At 38.8% G+C, this 14,687-nt stretch overlaps 1 non-coding gene across 1 annotated transcript; it reads right to left on the bottom strand.

Moving 5' to 3' along the window:
- Positions 1-9,068: 9,068 nt before the first annotated feature.
- LOC132646911 (small nucleolar RNA SNORA17) lies at positions 9,069-9,197 on the bottom strand. Its single transcript, XR_009585244.1, has one exon. It is a non-coding gene; the product is annotated as a small nucleolar RNA SNORA17 (small nucleolar RNA).
- Positions 9,198-14,687: the final 5,490 nt, after the last annotated feature.

Below are 14,687 nucleotides of genomic sequence, written 5' to 3'. Positions count from 1 at the left end.
CAAACATATCTTTTGTGCCATGCCATACTGTTTCCAGCAACTATACATGTCCTGGAAATGATAGAGATACTATGAATCTTTTAAAAGGGAGGAAGACCTGATGTCTGGTCTGGAAGCAATCTGGTTGAACTTATGATCTAAGAAATCCCTTTCAACATTTGTTAATGCTGATTTGTATGTAGAGATGATTAAAAGTAGGTTGTATATTTTGCTAGGGTTGTAAAACATAAAAAAAATGAAATGTCATTTTGTTGTTGTTGTTTTGCTTTTGTTTTTTTTTTTGACAGGATTGTTTGTGTAGCCTTGACTGTCTTGGTGCTAAGCTCTATAGACTAGGCTGTCCTCGAACTCACAGAAATCCAACTGCCTCTTAAAAGGCTTAACCTTTTAAGATATGACTCTGCTTCCTGAATTGCTGGGATTAAAAGCATGTGCCACCATTACCCAGTCTAAAATAAAGTCTTAATTTTTTTTTAAATGATATTTTGGAGGTATAAGATAGAAACTCAAGATGAGCATGATGATGAAGTTACTTTTCTCTGAGAACCATAATGTGAGGTCTATTCCAAATCTCTGTTTTTGGTTTGGAAAGGCTTCTTATGGTGGACATGACTCTTATGGTCACCTCTCCATGCATGTATGCTTCTGGTGTTTTGTCCCCTAAAAAAAAAATACCAGTTTAGATTAGGATTATTCAAATATGTTTATTTTAACTCAGTTACACCTTTAAAGACCCTACTTTAAAATTTTTTTCAGGGGCTGAAAGTCAGGGTCTTAATAAATGAATCCTATGAGTTTATAACTCAGTCATAACAATAATTGTTAGAGAAGGCAGCACTAGGTTTAAATGGATTTGTCCTATGCAGTTCTGGTTATACCAAACCATAGCCACAAGTGGATATTATCTTTTGGGACTGCCTTCAACTACTTCTCTCTCAGCTCCTACCTCTTCATGGCAAATTCACTAGAGCAGTGGTTCTCAATCTTCCTAATGCTACAACCCTTTTCTCATATTGTGGTGACCCCCAACCATAAAATAATTGCTACTGCATAGCTGTAATTTTGCTACAGTTATGAATTATAATGTAAGTAACTGTGTTTTCTGATGGTCTCAGGTGACCCCTGTAAAAGGGTCATTATATCCCCAAAGGGGTTGTGATCCACATGTTAAGAATCATTATAATAGAAAAAGGGAATATATTAGAAGCCAACCAGATCCTCCTAAAAGCCTCCTAAGAGGACAATAAAGAAAGCACTGTAGAATACAAAGTAAGACTCATAGTCTTCAAGAAGCTAAGTTTATGTCAATAGTATTGTCTTTCATTTGTTCATACAGTTAAGAAGAATGTTCTCAATAAACTGTAATATAAGAAGTTTTGCCCAACACAGCATAAGCAATGGTTTGCAACACCATTTTACTTTCTGAATGATTCCCATGCTGTCTCTACATGTTAAAAAAAAAAAGTGCCCAGTTACCAAGTAATCAACCAGGATCTGCACCCAAGGATGTCATTTAAGACAAGTATAAAGTCAGATACTGCTTACCTTTTATGTTTATGTAAAGGAAATCAGTTTCAGTAGGGATCTCAATTCCCCTGAGACACTTTACATCATTATGCTCAACCTTCAAATTAGAAACATTAAGGTACAATATTTGCATGACAATATGGTTTACTCTGTATTGATGAAACATGCAAGTTAGGGCCATTGGTTTCTCACATGTTTCTTTGGAAATAAGTTTTTCTTTTGTTGCTGGGAAGTTTTGACCTAGCTCAGAATAACATTACTAATAAGTAAGTACCAAAGCAAAGGGTGAAGAAAATCTTGATTTTTAAATTTGGAGTTTGTAAACGCTTCTACAAATTATATAAATTGAAAGGATGAATTACTATGTTCCATCCTTTAAAAAATGTTGATTCTTGTTAGTACTTGTGTTTTTCTCATGGATTTTTAGCCACTGTGAAACCTTAAGATCCGAATATCTAATATTTGCCTAGCTAAGGATACCAAATATACTTCAAATTGGAGCCATTTTCTTCAGCAGTTGAATTATCCTGTGCTTCAAAGTGGCCCAACTGGGATTTGCTTAATCACTGTCCCCACACTAACTACCCAGGTTAGTTAGTTTCTTTACCTCTCAGCTTCTCTACATCTGCCTTGCTTTTCCCCATTTCATTTTTTTTTTCTCATCCAGGAAAATAAATAGAAATTTCACTCCATCTTCCTGGAAATTGAGTGAATAAAAGAAAAGCATTTTACAAAGCCACAGTTTTGCTTTGTTTCCTATGTGGATTTTTGTTTTTTTAATTAGTTTTGGGCTTTTTACGTCTGCAAGAGTTTTCTTTGACTCCTAAACTTTCCACAGATTTTAAAATTCAAAGCATGTGTTCACCTACAAATTATCTAAGTACAAGAAGTTTACCTGCCCAAGCATAATAGAGGCATTAGCGTCAGGTCTCTGCTAACATTACTGGGGAGCACCAAGTTCTCTGGCAGGGAGTCTCAATAGTCATCCAGAAAAGAAAAACATCAAGGGCTGGTGACTGTGCCAGCCTCTAAAGACCTGAGAACACAGCAGTTCTAAAAAGCACTTCCTCTGATATTTGCCTTTGTTCTGGTTTGTGAAATGTTAAACCAAGAAGATGAAAAGATATCTGTGAGGCTATAAGTAAGCAGGATGAGTGTCTATCTCTGTTTCTTTTTTTAATTAGAGTTATAACTTTGAGCAAGACTCTGTTTTTAAGACTCAATTCGCTTATCTCTTAAATGGATATGGTAATATCTGCTATGAAGATAAAAAGACGTAAAAGGGTTTTGATTCATTCATGTATTCCACAAACATACTGAACCTAACTTGAGACTTGGTCTCAATGGTCTATGAAGAAATGTATGCTAGAAGAAAGTAAATGATGCTTCAGGGCCTGAGCTGATGCTTTTCTTGCCATCAAGATCCCACTTTCTAATCACTAACACTTGGACCAAGTCAGAAAGGCCATGGTTGGTAAGTTAGACAAAACCAGTAATATGCAGAGCTTGATAGTTGGTTATGAGTCTCTAATATTATTTTTATTTCCAGAGAAATTTTGAAATACTTTTCCTGGAAAATGAAGGAGATCTATTAAAAATACTTTGTAGCTTGTTGAATGGAAGTATAAAAAATTCAAAAAGGGTAGTTCATAAGATAGTTTTATATCCATTTGGATAATTTTTAAAAAAGTCTTTAAAATTGTTTTCACCATTTGAAGAAACAGCAGCATTGTGACAACATGAAAGAGCAATACATAGGCATGTTAAGTGGGCAACTGGAGGTGGGGCACTAGAATTCTTTTTCTTTGTCATAACACACTGTACAAGATTGCAAATCTTGTCTATTAGCATCTTTTGTGTGTGCATGAGTGCATTAATTCAATTCCCTGAAATACAATTTCCTCCCCACGAAAATCAGGAAATAATATCTGTTTACAATAGAGTTGATGTTATTATCTTCCATGCTAGGATTCAAGGGCATAGGCTGGCTCTATTACCTGACACAAGAGAATGTAGGTGTAAGCATTTCCCTTACAAAGAGAGAAACATCCTCAAACTCTAGCTGATTCAGGGTGAATATCTTCTGTGTCATCCCAGAATTAAATCACAAAGTTTACACTAACTTAACAGTGTGGAGAATCCTTACCACCTAAGTCATAGTAAAGGTTCCTATTTCTGTTATAAAACACCATGACTGAAAAAAATATGGGAGGAAAGGGTTTAGTCTATATTTTATATTTTAGTTAGTTCACCACCTAGGGAAGTCAGGGCAAGGAACTGGAAGTGGGAACTGAAGGAGAGGCCGTGAAGGAATGCTGGTTTTGGTTTGATCTCCATGGCTTGATCAGTCTGTTTTTATACACCCAAGAGTCACCAGCCTAAGGGTAGCCCCATCTTCAGTGGACTGCCCTCCCCTCCTCATCAACCAGGAACTAGGAAAACACACTGCAGGTATGTCCACAGCCCAGCCTGGGGGAAAAGGGGAGTGTCTTTTTCTCAACTGAGCTTCCTTCTTCCAAAATAACTCTAGCCTGTTGTCAAGCTGATGTAAAAACAAATCAGCATAAACTACTAACTACAGAATCTGAAACCAGGCTTTCCATATGTAAAAAAGTGCAAATCATACCCTCCCCAACCTGTCAATTTAAAAAAGAGAAAGTGCTACATTTTACAAAGTAGAGTTCAGTTGTATTAAAATATATTCACGTTCATAAGCTCTACTTTCCTTGACAGCCATCTCAGACATTACTTTCATTCATCAGTAAAATGAGACTTGGTGATTAGCAAGGTGATTGGGAAGTTCAGAGAGTGTCTTCCCCGTGTGCAGAGCTAAGGTATTCAGAAAACTAATTACAAGTATATTTTTACTTATCCTTTCACACAAGAGAAAAATATTTCTCTTCAGATAAGTTTGGTATTCTTTTGTAGTAAAAACACATTACAGCAAGAAGGTAGAGTTACTTAATTATTGTTTAGATATAAGTAGACAAAAGTATTTGGGTGAAAGTCACCAGTCTTGCCTAACAACAGCATGTCAAAACATAAGAGGCAAAATTGTTAAAACTGCAGAGTTAAAGATCTGAATCCACTATTGTAACTGAAGACTCCAACACTCCTCTAGCACAAAGTGTGTGTTTTAGCAGGCAGAAATCAGTAAGAATTTTTGCTGAATTCAACAGCATCAACTGAGCTGGTGCAATGGCCATTCATACAATATATCTTCAACAGCACCAGAACTACACATTATTATTGAACATAAATGGAGTCTTCACTAAGATACACCAGTCATACAATGTACCTCAGCAAATTTAATGTTAGAAAGCCTGTAACAGTTGTTCTTTGAATGCAATATAACTGAACTAAAAATTAATGACAGAAAAAAAAAAAACCCAAGCAAAAATTGAAAGGTATACTTGCAAATATCACATGAGTTTAAGAGGAAATTTCAAGATAAATTAAATACATTTCAAAACAAATGAAACTGGAAATGCAACCTGCTAACATTTGAGGACTGCAATAGAGGAATAAAGGAAATTTTTATCACTGAACCCATACGTTATAGAAGGTAAAGATGTAAGGTTAATAATCCAAGCTTTCCTGCTAACAAACTTGAAAAATTACAAGCAATGAAAAAAAATTAATAAAAGTTAAAATAGGAATCAATAAAATTCTATTGGTCAACAGAGATCAGCAAATCCAAATATGGGATCTTTTAAAAGTGCAATAGAAGTGCTAAGCATCTAGTCAGACTTAGGAACCAAAGAGAAAAGACACAAGTGCTAAATTACACAGATATCCAAAAATATTAAGGGATACTACAAAAACTCCATATCCACCTGTATGGAGGGCACCAACTTTCTGAAGAACACAATTTGTCAAAATTCACAAAAGACCAATCAAGGTAGGCTTTTATCTAACAACATTTAGCGAGACGTTTAAACTTTCAAAAAATGCTAGAGCTACATGGTGCTCCTGGTAAATTTACTAAAACAAAGATTATACTTGTGTTTTACATTCTCTTTCAGAAGCTTGAAACAGAAAACATTTCCAAATTCATTCTGAGATATGCATTAACTTAATATGAAAGCTAAACACTGACAATGCAAGACATGAAAAGTCTAACAGCTTTGGTTTGGTTAAAGAACATGGGGAAATCCAAGTTGGTAGTGACCTGGAGGCCTCTTTATTGCTACATACCTAGTATAGTACCTTGTGGCTTTCAGCACAATATCAAACGTAAGGTATTATGCCAGTTTTTGGTGGGAAAAGTCATCAGTAGCCTTACTCAGGTGTAAACCTTGTGGACTACAGTAATGTCTATCCTGACAAAATGAGTCATAGTGCATGAATGTTAATAGAAGTAACCAACCAGTTTCTGACTGTAATTAAGGTCCACTTTAGACAAGAGAACAATCACCTGAAATTGTAAATTTGGCAAATTACTTTTGGCTGGGTGACTCATTGTCCCTAGGACAGAATTTACTACTATTATTTTCCCAAATGGACACTGCTTCAAATTGCCTTTAAAATACACATCTCTATGCCTACAGATTAGTGCTACTATCTATATTCATCAGGAAAGCCTCTTTGTGTAGTGGATGCAGTTAATGCAGAGGCTCATAACTGGTCAAACTGCAGAGAACAGATATCTTTGGAGCATGCAGCCACAATGTGTAACAAGTTACACACCCTATTCTAGTTAGGGTTTCTATTGCTGTGATAAGATGCTTTGACCAAAACCAAGTTGAGGAGAAACTTTGGTTTAGACTTCTACATTATAGCTCATCATTGAAGGAAGTGATGACAGGAACTCAAGCAGGCCAGGAATCTGGAGGAAGGAGCTAATGCTGAGGCCATGGAGAAGTACTGCTTACTGGCTCTTACTGTCATGGTTATTTGCTGCTTACTATCATAGCTTGCTCAACCTACTTTCTTATAGAACACAAAACCACCAGCCTAGGGATGGCAGCATCTACAATGGGTTGGACTCTCCACCATCTATCACTAATTTAAAAAGCACACTATAGGCTTCCTTAAAGCCCTATTTTTTGTTTTGTTTTGTTTTATTTAATTTTATTTTTTTCTTATCAGTTACATTTTATTAACTCTGTATCCCAGTGTCCCGATCCCTCATTCCCTCCCAGTCCCTCCCTCCCTCCCTCATCTCCACCATGCCCCTTTCCAAGTCCACTGATGGGGGGGACCTCCTCCCCATTCTTCTAATCCTGTTTTATCAGGTATCTTCAGGACTGGCTGCAAAGCCCTCCTCTGTGGCCTAACAGGACTGCTCCTCCCTTGGGGGTGGGGAGGCCAAAGAGCCAGTCATTGAGTTCCTGTTAGAAATAGTTCTTGTTCCCCTCACTTTGGGAAACCAATTGGTTACTGAGCTACCACAGGCTACATCTGAGTGGAGGTTCTAGGTTATATCCATACATGGTCCTTGGTTGAATGTCAGTCTCAGAAAAGACCCTTTGCCCAGATATATTTCGTCCTTGTGGAGCTCCTTTCCTTTCCCCATCAGACTAACTCCCCTTCTTTCTTATGATTCCCTGTACTCTGCCAAAGATTTGGTTATGAGTCTTTTTAAAGCCCTATATTATGGGGGATATTTTCTTAACTATGGTTTCCCTTCTCCAATAACTTTAGGTTATGTAAAATTGACATAAAACGATCCACCACAATTATCTTTTGTCAACTTGAGACATCATTGTTATGGTACAGCTTTTCATTGTGGTCATCTTATGACATTGGCATCTCCAAAATGCTAGGATTTCTTGTGTCAACTGGGTTGCAATTTTACCAATAGCCTTTCCTGGGCTTTCTTCAGATACTCCAGTCTTGCCCTACAGTACCAGTCCTAAGCTGCCTTCAAAATCAGTACTACCTGGCTGACACTTACATTACCAAGTTTGGCTGTCAGCACAAGGTACAATCTTGGCCACCTCTAGGACATGAGTTCTGTGTGCTGACTTTTGGGAAACACCTCAGTGGAAGATTTCACCTCAGTGATTCTGTCTCTTTCCCTGTTTTCTAATTGTTTATTGGTGTGTGTGTGTGTGTGTGTGTGTGTGTGTGCGCACTTGTGCATGTGTGTGTGAAGTTCACATCATGTACTCAAATACCACTCATCTCTCCCTGCATTTATACCTGCCCTTCACACTTGCAACCTCCTTCCCAATAGAGAAAAAAATATATCATTGTGGAAGCTTCAGTTTATCACAGTGTATCATAGTATACACTCTTTTCCACACTTCTTTGCTTGCACATGTTTATTGCAATGACTCCTTGGTATGGCATGAGGCTCTGTTTTCTGCTACTCTATCCATACCAGAAATTCAATGATACTCCTCTCAGATATCCTGTTGTTTCCCTGTGTCATGGGGATCTTGTAGTTTTGGATTTGTAGGACAGACTGTTCATGCACTACAGCAGTTCCTTAGTGGGGTAGACATTACAGTGGTCCAATTCAAAGCCCTGGATCTGGGCTTGAGAGGTATGTGAGGTGGTCATCTGGCCAGCTCTCCTGCTCTCACACCTGTGAGGCCAGTTCACCAGCAACTTCCAAAACCAGGGCTGCTCTACCGTGCTCCCCAGGCAAGGTACAGGACTACACCCCATGTGTTGCAGCCAGTGAAGGACAGGGCCAGTTCTTCCCCTCTCATGACCCGGAGCCAGCTCTTTCACCTGGTAGAGATGGCAAGTGATGAGGGAGTAGAGGAGGACATCTCTCAGATAAAAGTCAGGGTTTGCTCCCTTGTACCCCGAGCCTTGGGGCACGGCTCATCCATAATCCTCATGTCCAAGGCCGGCATTGCTCCACAGCCCAAGCAAGGTGGGCTCCCACAGGCTGCTAGTGGCAAGGACAAAAGGGATGGGAGGGGATATCTCCCTCACTCATGCTACTGCAAGTAGAGAAGGACTAGCTCTTCCACACTCACACCCTCAGGGCCAACTCACCTGCAACCCCCACATCCAGGGTCATCTTCATTATGCTGCCCAGGCAAGGTGCAGGGCCCACTCCCCTGAGTGAGGTGAGGGGAATGGATAGCACTTCTGCTCTGTTGACCTTGGGACCAGCTCTCAGTGCCCCCAGTGGCAACACAGGTCTGAACTCCACGGTGATCTGAGTTGGCATCACTGGCTACTTAAATCAGCCTGTTCCTTATTGCCCTCAGGTTTCCAGGTCTGCCCCTTGTCATTGTCACTCAGGGATCTCTGAGTGTCTAGGGTCATCTAACATGTGGTCTCAGGAGTGCTATGCCCTGCTCATGCATTATGATTCCAGGCAGGGGTCATCAAGAGCATGGTCTGTCCCCTAGAACTTTGTGGCCTCGGGTTGGTGGTCACCTCAGCCTAGCTCCCTGAACCCATTGTACCAGTCTGGTGGATGTCTTGGGGTCACTTGTCACCAAGGCCCACCCATGTGGGCCCAGGCAAGGGTATGTCTATCTTGGGCTCACTCCTGCCAGGGACCATGGTCCCAGGTGAGATTCTTCTAGTCTCCAGCTCATTCCTTGACCTGGGGCTTCTTCAGGCTGGCTTTTTTCAGGAGCTAATCATTGAGATGTTTGTAGGTGAGAACACTGAGAGTAGACACAGCCTCTCTCCCCTCTGCCACCTACTGATGCACATGTGACACAGCAGACACCTGATAGACCTCTTGAGGAACATCTGGTCTCCTTCCTCTTCCTCTTCCTTGTTTTGTTGTTTGTTTGTTTGTTTGTTTTTATGTGTATTTTTTGTTTTGTTTTTGTTGTTTTTCAAGGCAGAGTTTTCATTGTTGTCCTGGACTCACTTGTAGACCAGAGATTCTTCTTCATCACTGTTAACTTCTCAGCTCCAGCTAACCAACATCAGTTTCCCCAATAAAGGAAAAGTTTCTCTTCAATGATACCAGTCTCTTATTAAACACTGCTCACTATTGAGCCCCAACTGACCACAACCACAGAATATTAACTCAAAATATCAAATATGAAACTGCCTGATACTCTTTAGATAATGATCAAACTTCCCTCTGGAACTTCAGAAGCTAGACCTCCATTCTCTCCATTCCTCTTTTCTTCCAAGCACCCAAAAAATAGCTTACTAAGCCTTGAACACGCAATAGCTTTTCTTGCCTGAAGTTTCAACAACCTTTCATAATCTTGCCCAAAACAGCATGGGCAGGTCTATCCTGGTACCAATTTCTGTTTTAGATAGGGTTTCTTTCTGTTGTAAGAAAAAAACATAACTTGACTTGTTGGGGAGGGGTAGAGAGGGTTTATTTGTTTTATATTTTCATTGTAATTCATTATTGAAGTAAGTCAGGATAGGAACTCAAAAAGAGCAGGGATCTGGAGGGAGGACCTGAACAGTACTGCTTACAGACCTCTCATGGAATGCTCACCTGCCTTCTCATATAACATGAGGCCACCAGTCCAGCATTAGCACCAACCACTGTGGGCTGGGCTCTCCACCATCAACCACTAATTAAAAAATTCTCTACTAGCCTGACTACAGCCCCATTTTATGAAGGTACTTTCTCAGTTGATGTTCCCTTCTCTCAGATGACTTTAGCTTGTATCAAGTTGACAGTATACTATTTAGGACAAACTCAAACCACAAGAATCAGGGAACATCATGGAACAGTGGGTTTAAGTGTTTCAGAACCCAAGGTATAGGAGGACAGGATAGAATACTGTCCCTGGTCATTACCGAATATTGTTCCCATGAATTAACTTTAGCTTGCGTGCACAAGACCCAAACAATATCAACCGAGTTAAACTTCCAGCACCATGAAGGACAGGCTCATAAAATCCCATCTCGAGCTGAGAAGGTATTGACAGTAGATAGCTTCTAGCAGAGGGAGATCAGTTTTCTGTAGAAGTATTATCCATGATCCAATAGATGAGCTCACTTGTATATATGTGGGCAATACTAATTAGACTCTATGGGATATTAAAATATATAAAAACATGATGAGGTATAGATTTGGGGAGATGTAGGAAGGGTTGGAGGAGGGAGTGGTAGTTGTTATAAAAATACATATATAAAATTATAGAAAAAGCTTAAAAGCTAAAAAAAGCTATTACATAAAAATAAGTAATAGCTTGTCCTCTATTTCACATGAACACAGATTTAAAAAGCCTCAAGAAATATTGTCTAACAAAATACTGGTGTGTAAAGAGAATAATACACTACAAACAAATGGAATTTATTTTATTGCATAATAAGGTTGTGTCATTATTGAAAAATAATACATATTATTTCATTCATGAGGGAAATGAGAAAAGTGACAAGATCATATAAATAAATTCAGGAAAAATGTGATAAAATCTACATTTCATAATTTAAAAAATAATCTTCAGTAAACTGAGAATAAAAGCAAACTTTTCTAAGTCAAGAATGATAAAATGCATAAATAACTTTCTGATATACATTCAGGTTGATTTGTTGCCCATATAGTTGACTCTCAGCTAAACAACAATGAAAAGTATAATGACTTTTTGAGAGTACTTATTATTTTTTGGAGTAGTTTTAGATTCAAAGTGAAAATTTATTGGAAGGCAGAACATTTCTCACCTTTCTTATTTCTCTTATACACCTCTCATTTTATTCATATTTCTCACTGACATACTTTTGCTTCAGTAGAAGCTACACTCAACAAATTTTCACCCAAATTGCTAAAAATGTTCCTGGCACATTAAGGCTCACTCTGGTGCTGTTCCTTCTATGAAATTAGACAAATGGATAATGACAAACGGCACCACAGAATACCACAGAGAATAATTTAGCTGTCCTAGACTTTCTAGATTGCTTAGTTTCACCCCCTTTCCCATCCTACACATGCTAACTCATTTTGCTGGGGTGCGTTTATCAGAGTTGCATGTAGCCAAGTCATTCAGTGCGTGGAATTTTCAGATTGATTCCTCGGCTGTGCACTTCGGCTCTTTTATGTCTTTCCATTCATTTCTGTTGACCTCTAAATAAAATCCATTGTCTGGATATCTAACAGTTCGTTTATCCATTCATCTATGATCAGATATTTTAAGTGCTTCCGTGTTTGATAGTTATAATTGAAGTTGCTATAAATATATATGGGCAGGACTTTGTATAGAAACTTTTTTCACTCATTTATGCTAAATACTAGGAACCTTTTCATGGTAAAACATCCTTGGTTTGATAGGAAACCACCAGATTGTCGCACAAAGTATCTCTGTTGCTCCATACCAGCATGAAAAAAAGAATGAGACTTTTATTTCTCCACAAGCTCGCTAGCTTTTGATGCTGTCATTGTTCTGGGTTCCAACAATTTAAATAGGTATATAGTGATTACCATGTTATAATTCACATTTCTCTGGTGACATGATGTAGATTCTTTTCACATATTTACTTGTCATCTGTACATTTAAAATTACCACCTATTTGTTAAGTTCTTTGGTCTATTTTATTTTTAAGATTTATTATTAATTTATTTTATTTATTTATTCACTTTACATCCTGCTCATAGCCCTTCCCTCCTCTCTTCCTGGTCCCTCCCTCCCTCTTTCTCTGCCTCTCTTTCCTATTCTTCAGAACAGAGTAGCTCCCACCAACCTACCCCAGTTCATCAAGTCACATCAGGATTAACTCATCCTCTTCCCCTGAGGCCTAGCAAGGTAGCCCTGTCAGGGGTAGTAAACTAAAAACAGGCAACAGAGACCATGTCAGAATCAGCCTGGGCTTCTTTTGTTAGGGGACTCACATAAACCCTGAGCTGGAGGTCCCAAGGAAAGATCCTTAAATCTCACCAGAAGGAGAAATAGAATAGACCACAGAAGTGGTTGAAAAGAGGTAACCAGGTAGAAAAGAGAGCACAGAGAAAAATGAGGGCAGAGAGTAGACCTGAGTTGAGGGGACGTGGTAGTGAGAGGAGAGAGGGCCTACAGGAAAAGAGAAATTGTGTGCAGGGGTATACCTGTGACAAGCCGGAGACCCAAGACAAGGTAGTTTTCTGGGAGGATATGTGGAGGATAGCTGACACTTCTACTAGCAGGGGTCATGGAGACAGAAGAGCATACCATCTAACTAGATAAGACTTCTAGTAGAAGAATGGGAAAACTAAACCACCAAAAAAAAAATTTGACCCCAAATTTACCTTGCCTACAAGATATACAGGAATGAAGATATAGCAGAGATTAAGGGAATGTCGAAACAATGCCTGGCCCAACCTGAGACCTACCCAATGGGAGAGAGCCAACCTGTGACATATCCTGCTATGCTCACATATAGAAGCCTAGCATAGCTGTCCTCTGAGAGGCTCCACACAGCAGTAGATCAAAACACTTGGAGACTCAGAGACAAACATTGGGCAAAGTGTAGGGAGTCTTGTGGACAAGTGAGGGAAAGGATAGAAGGACCTCGAGGTGACAGGAGCTCCACAAGAAGACCAAGAGAGCCAACTAACTTTGGTCTATTTTAAATCCAGGGGTTTTGTTTTGTTTTGTTACTGTTATAACACTCCTCCCTAACAAACATCCTTTGCAGTATTTTCTTTAAGGATGCTGCTTTCCTTCTTATGTTATATATCATTCACTTAGCAGAATAATTTATATCATGCATCTTTAACAATGTATGTAAAAATCAGTCATAAAAACCAAGGCGAACTGTAATTTCTTAATCTTTTCAGTGTTTTATAGTTTTGTATTTTAAATTCTCTGTTATCTATTTACGTTAACTTTGTTCAGGGAACATAAATATATTTCTAAAATCATACTTTATATATCTCTACATACTATACCCTGCCTTTGAAAGAATAAAATAAGTACAATTTAATCAGAAAAAAAGATTTTAATTTATGTATTGTACACAGTAGCATTTCCTTTATAAAATTTAACCATATTCATGGCAGGCTTGTGCAATGAACTTAATCCTAAGTGACAGTCCTAAACACACTAACCAAGAAGACCTGAAGCATACACAATGAAGACAAAGAGAAACTAGAGGAAGAAATATCAGAACACAGTTTATCAGGCAAAAGCTAAATAATTGTGCAACAGAATTAAATTATTGTCTGTCAGACTTAGTCAAAATTAATTTAGCAACTGTTCTTTTATATATACTAAATTATAACGAAACACAGATGGGAGCGACTTAGGCTTTTATGTTGTCCTCAAGCTACAAGAATAAACCTGCGTAAATAAGCACTGATTATATTGCCCACAGCACTGGAAAGTCTGGGAAGACCTTCCAACTCCTGTCAGTAGAAATGCCAATCATTGAATAGCAGACAAATATCATAGGAGTGAATTATTTTTTCCAAAAATCTTTGTACTCTATGAATGCTTTCACTCCACCCCCCCACATCCCTACCTGCACCTCTCACTAAGTAATGCTCCATCACTGCTATAACTATCATTCTCTGTTGACTTCTCCACCCAGATGAGAAGAGCTGCATCACTGTACCTTTCTCTGTTGACTGCCATGCCTTGCTTCACTTGGGAAACTTTCAGAATTGAAAATGTGGTCAAAGAACCAAATAGATTTTTCTGTCGCTAAGCCTTCCAAAATGATGAATTACAATGGTTAAGGTCTTTGAAGTTCATTTCATTACTGAGCTGGAGCCCAAAAGGAACAGGATGTCTAAGGACACTCATGCCCACTTTTGTTCCCTTGCAACTACTTTCATTCAGTCATTTGTGAACATAACACACATACACACAAACACACAAAGTAATCGTCTGTTATTTATCCTTTATGCTTGCACAGGGGTTTGGTTTCACAACACCATACCAATCAGAGTCTGGAATAAGTTTATTGGTTGTCACTTTACTCAGTTTTCTGCTCAAGCTTTCCTGCTTTCCATTACAGCCTTGGGGCCCAACACAGTTCCTGTAACCTGGTAGGCAGCAGTTAATGAAAGAAAGTTCCTAGAGAGTCCCAAGCTGTTCTAAACATGAGCCCCTGAATGCATGCTATGTCTCAAAGGCTTCTATGTTTGTCTTCCCAGTTCTTCAATCACTGCATTTTCTTGATGCGTGTAGTTACAGCTTCTTAGAAGTCTCTGGTGTGTACCCTCTCAGCCCTTTGTGGAATGAGGAAATTTATCAGTTTTTGACTAAGTCTTATTTCTCCCATGAATGTTTCTCAACATAGGGTTTCTGAGAACTGCTTACCATCAGTTGACTCATAAGAGGAAGCTA

This window comes from Meriones unguiculatus, chromosome 12, assembly GCF_030254825.1.
Source record: "Meriones unguiculatus strain TT.TT164.6M chromosome 12, Bangor_MerUng_6.1, whole genome shotgun sequence".
Classification (NCBI taxonomy): Eukaryota; Metazoa; Chordata; class Mammalia; order Rodentia; family Muridae; genus Meriones; species Meriones unguiculatus.
The sequence above is the reverse complement of the archived record's forward strand: the minus strand, read 5'-3'. Positions and strand labels throughout refer to the sequence as shown.